The sequence below is a fragment of the Leiobunum rupestre genome, chromosome 7 (genome assembly GCF_980474605.1).
Source record: "Leiobunum rupestre chromosome 7, qqLeiRupe1.1.hap1, whole genome shotgun sequence".
Classification (NCBI taxonomy): Eukaryota; Metazoa; Arthropoda; class Arachnida; order Opiliones; family Sclerosomatidae; genus Leiobunum; species Leiobunum rupestre.
Genome location: NC_143390.1, coordinates 55,825,239 through 55,831,238, shown reverse-complemented (window position 1 = coordinate 55,831,238; position 6,000 = coordinate 55,825,239).

Below are 6,000 nucleotides of genomic sequence, written 5' to 3'. Positions count from 1 at the left end.
TATATAAGATAGTAAGCTGAAATTCCACTGGAAACTGTTTTCCGCTCTTTGAACGCTAGGTGTTAGACGAAACGTTTCAATCAGTAAGTTGTAGAACATACTCGAAAACCTTTAATGGAGTTGGAATGGTCAAAATCGTATATTTTGTCACTGAAATAATAGGTCATGAAAAAAAAAGTTGGTACAACCGAAATGTTTTTACGCCTCATGTTATTGTAATGATTGACTGTGAAAAATGAACATGTTTTGAGCCAAATCATTGTTTTACCTTTACATTGAGTGTAAGAACAAGTGCAATTTTATAAAGAATTACAGTGGGACCCCCCACACGTTTTCTAGGGACAAAAAGTTGGTGTTTTTTACTAAACAAAAAAAGTAGTTTTTAGGGTCTACAAAATGTCCAATTTATGCCAACTGAATTTCCGAAAGCTTTTTTTGCACTTATGATTCGTTTAAAATTATAATAATGACACGCTTTTGGGACGATGACATTAAATTTACCTATGAGACAGAACAGGATAAGAAGTTACCGTTCATAGATATTTTAATAATTCGGGAAGGTGACAAACTTAATAGTAGAATGTACCAAAAACCAACTCATGCACAATCTTTTGTAAATTTTAAATCGTCACATCCCAGGAGTGTAAAGGTAGGAATAGTTGAATCGTTAAAACATCGGATTGGCCCATAGAAGATAAAGCGTTATATAAAAAACAATTATTGAATTGTAATTATCCTAATAAACTGGTAGAAGACATTTTTGCGGCAAATCTTGTAAAACATTATAAAAAATACACGGTAACGAGAAATAATAAAATATTATTGTTACCTTATGTAAAATCAATAACCGAAAAAACCAACCGCCAATTAAATCCATTAGGAATAAAACTTGTTGGCTCTAACCAAGGTTCATTGGGTTCGCTTCTTATTAAAAATAAACCAGATAATTTTTTTATGAAATGACTGAAATTGTATATGAGATCGGTTGCAAATGCGGGAAAAAATATATAGGTGAATCGAAGCGGTATTTAAATGTAAGGATTAAAGAGCGTAAGAATTGTGTAAAAGAGGGCAATAGGGAGAACGGGATAGCCGAACACATGTGGAGTTCTGGCGGCGACGGACACGCCATCAAGTGGGAAGAAGCGAGAGTGTTGGAAAAAGAAAAAAATTGGTTCAGACGAACCTTCGAAGAAAGCATTTTTATTGCTGACAGAGGGGGTATGAACCTAAACGGGGTAAAGGTGAAAGTGAGTAATTGGGGCAGTTTTAAAAGGTTTTTAGGCCATAAAAAGGGAAGAGCTCGTTCAACAAAAATAACTGTACGCTGATTTTGCTATCTGTTTGTTGCATTTGGATTTTTCACCCTTTCTATCTAAGGGTTGAAAAGGACCGAGTGGGCTCGAAAAGCTTCCCCAATATTCTTTTTTTATAAAAGTTTATTTTAAACCATGAAGTATCTGTCTCTATAGTATATTACTTACTATTTACTAATTTCAACTAGTAGTTTTCTAGTCATTTTGCGATCGAATAATCCTCTGACCATTGCCACCTTCATTTGACTCTGTTTGACAATTACTTGATCAACCTTTACATCGTATTCATATTGCGATTTGATCTTTATCTCGTTAAATGTCAAGACTGAAAATTTCTCTGGCTCAGGCAAATTTATACCCGTACTTTTCTTAATTTTCAAAACACCACCTTAGGGCCTGGTGCAGAGACGTTTTGCGATTCCTGTTAATTTTAACAGGATCGCAATTTAGCGAGCTGTTTATTTTGCGATCCTCGCAATCGAACAGTTTAATGGTTTGGTTATATTAAAGATATTTTTATAATATGGTACACCAATAAAATAACGAATGAGAATAAGATTCATTACTATTATAAGCAAACATTTTCCGAAAAGAATTCTCTGTTAGAAAATGAGCCGTATCATTTAGTTTTTAGGAAAATATTTAATTCGAAACTTAGCTGATAGCAATTAAAATAAAACTAGTTATAACATAATCAATCAATAAAAAAACAGCAATTTCACGAGTGTACAAAAAATGGTAATTTTCTAAAGCAATTTCTAGCGAAATATCTTATATTATTATTATCTGGCATTTACATCAGACTAGTCCAGGTATCAATTGTAACAAATGATAAAAGCGTGTAGAATTAACTGACAAACACTTTTAAGGTAATACGTCTAATTGGCTCAGTAAGCTCTTGATGCATGCCAAATAAACTTGAATATTCCAATACATCTTTTATCGCAACTCCTAGTCTACCCGAGGAAAGGTTTTTTCTCGGTAGATGAATTGGAATAAACGCTGGTTGATAGCTAAAGATCTTTGATACACTGAACAAATTCACCATGTCATTACTGACTCATTAGTTAAAACCCACTGCATACACTACCAGCAAATAAGGATCTATAAATAAACCAAGGCTTAGAATACACCCAAAGTAGTAATGTATAAGATCCCCTATTATAATTTATTCTGACCTGTTAAATTGCTAAGAGTGTCTGGCTTATTTTTCTGTTTCGTAAATCCTGATTGTGGTTAGGCCTTGGCTCTGACAATAATTCGACAAAAAAATTTCGGAAAGCGATAATGAGCTAGAAACTCAAATTTTAATCATTTAAAAGATTCTGACCTACCGTGTTGTATTATTTTTCTTATTAAAGTAGGTTAAAGGCGTTTATTTCTCAATTAATTTCCCGAGCTCTTTGCGTACCACTATCCGCCATTGTTTTAGCGATATTTCGGCGGCTAGCGACTGCCGTAGACCTCTCGCACAATAAACAGAAGATTTTCCTGTTATTTTTGCGATCGCGATGTCTCTGCACACCGATTTGGCGTGAAGCTCGCGATTTTCCGAAACCACACCCCCTTTCTGTTAATTTAACGAGGAATCGCTATTTTGCGATTCTTAAAAACGTCTCTGCACTGGGCCCTAGGCCCTAAGACTCCTTTTTTAAAATTAATTCTTGACGCGTACCCTGTTAATGTTGAGAGGCTGGGTAAAGGAATCCCAAGTTGTTTTCTCACAAGTAGATACGCCATTTTATTAAAATAGCTCAACGTGAATGCTTTGGTTATATCTTCAGTTGTCCAAAATACCATTTTCTTGCCCTTTAATCGCTAAATCTGACTTTTTGTGAAAACTGTGATAAATATAACATTGCACTTACGATTAAGCTGGTCCCTTTTGGCTTTCTTTGTCTTCAAACGCTGAAGTTATTTTTTGAGTTGATTGTTGGATATCTGAAGAGCATTTTTTCCATTTTGAGTTTACTTCTTTTACTTTTTTTATTTAATTTGGTCTTGACGTAGAGAATCTGGATTGCAATTATTTCATTAAGTTGCTTTGTTTTTCCAAGTTGTTACTGTTACACGACTGTCACCTTGTTATATTTTGGTTATCTTTGTTTGTATCAAATACATGCCCATTCACTGAAATATTAATATTTTCTAACTCTACGTTAGAGCCGGTTAAATCCGCGTTTAAAACACTTTTGGCTTACTTCAGTTTTTCTCTTTTGTGAGCTCGTGATTGTCTTTCCCTTTTTGAAACATTAGCAATACAGACTAAAGCCTCTTTTGCCAGATTATTTTTTGGTTGATAACCTAATAATTCTGCTTTTAAATTACGCTCATAATCTTCTTGGGTAAAATGATTAGACCAAATGACACTTGTAGATCGATTGAATGAATCTTCTCTTCTACGTTTGTGTCACGGGATCGATACCCTCGCGTTTAACGAATGGTTTTAACTGAGCTATATGGTGTGTACCTTTAAGAACCGCACCAGTGATGCAGTCACGGAGAAGATATATTACCCTAGTTAACTTTTCATTATAGGTCGCTGACGAAAGAATGAGTCTTTTTCAGAACGTAATCCCCAACTTTAAATTCCTTATCGTCGTGCTTTTTATGATAGTTGGCTGCCTGTTTACTTAGAGCTTTTTCGAGAGTTAATTTAGCACGAGTAAGGAGAGCTTGGGCTTGATCGTTACTTATTTTAGTTTCAAGATCAAAGTGTGAACCTGACACAGGTTCTCCAGTTTCTCTGATTTCTCTACCAAAAAAAAATGCGAAAGCGAATAACCCGTTGAATCGTGGAGCGCATAGCCATTGCAAACTGTTGTAGGTGAACATACCAAAGATCGTGATGTTCCATAACGTATGCCGAAATCATGGCTGTTAAGTTAATATTTACGCTTTCTGACCGATTGGATTGTGGGTGAATTCACCAGTTGGATCCTTAGTTTTTAGGAGCCAAGTTAGTGCATTGTGGTCTAATAATACGCGGTTAATTAATTATTGTTCCCAAATTGTGGGCTAAATTAAATTTTAATGTAATAATTTGACTTCGTAACAAAAATCCATTCTGCTCTGAAGGAGCTCCAAATGCGAAGTGCCTCGAGTTCTTTTTTTCTCCGTCCTCAAGAATACAAATTTCAAATATCAACGGAACTTTTCCGTCTCTCCCCAACTGCCTTCCCTAAACTTCTTTAACCATGACATGCCTGAAGCGAATAAGCTTTTGGTAATAAAAGGAGATATGATTTTCTCCGAGACCATTATCCAGGCAAGATAACCAACGCGTGGTGTATCAATCGGCCCGCCAAAAGTACGCCACTGTGACTGAATACAATAAAACAATGCCAAGACGGCCCGAGCAGTCGCAAAGCCTCTCCCAATTTTCCCGAAACCCTTTCTTCAATTTCGCAAGCACCTGTCAATAGTTTTGCGACCAATTTATCATTTGGGCAAGTTGGGGGTTCTTCTTATTTTGGTATACCTATATTTCATACAATTTTAAAGAAGCAATATCTTATCCTTTAAAAAAAGATTTAATTATTAAAAGTTTGAATTTTACCTTTTATTTTAATTTTAATTAAAGAAATTTTAGTTAATTTATTTTACACTTTTTAACACTCCCCCCGAAATACGGCAATAGTATATCATTTTTGATTTCAAGCGCGTAGAGCAATTGTACTGGCCTGATTATCATCTACGCACCTTTTCGTCACGGCCGTAAAAGATTTTAGTGACTACATCGAGTTTTTATCCTCATGAAGAAGCATGACGTCACCAATTTCAATTAATCTATTTTCCTTTACGGTCGCGGCGTGATGGGCTGATCTTAGCTCCATCAAGTTCTCGTGTCTAAATCTTTTCCAAAGGTTTTGAATGAATTTTCGTCGGTATTTTAACCGTTTAGTTAATTCGACACGAGTGGCTGATAATTTGTCATTTGGAAATTTCTAAAAAGGGAGGCAAGTAATTCTTTTCCCAATTAAGAATTCGGCAGGTGTGAGCGGGATGAGTTCGTTGATATCGTTATAGACGTAGGTTAGGGGTCTGGAGTTGATCATTGCTAGCTCAGTGTCGGTTAGTGTCGTCTCCGTTTCCTCGTATGTTAATAAGGCTCTACTCAATACCTTTTTATTTCATTGCTGCCTCACATAGATATCAATGAAATATTAGAGATGGTCACGCCGCCGCCGCCGCTCCCAGCTGTAGGACCGATTTTGGGGCAGGAAGGGAAAAGGGGGACCACAAGGGAGGATCCCCTACCGGATTTTACCAGAAGAACCAATTTTTAAAAAAACCGTCGTTACCGAGATTCGAACTCACGGCCCTCCGCTTCCAAAACTGACGGCTTTACGATTTACCCCATCATCTAGCTCGTAAAACATGCTTTAAAACTTCTATTGTAAAATTGTTATAGATTGGAAGGCCTAATTGATAGGTGGCGCGAAAAGATATCTTGACCGCGAAAATTTAAATACCATGTAATATTTTTAGTCTTGCGAAAGGGAGCGTCCGTAATTTCGTGAGGCGATTTTGGCGATTTTCCGACCCCCCTCCCCCTTTAGTGAGATGTCGTGAGATTTGGCTCGCCTCTCCCTTCCCTGTAGAGTCTTCAACTGGGACAGTAGATGTCGGAATTGTATTAGACACTACGTTAATTGGGAGAGCTATTCAAATGACCGACTGA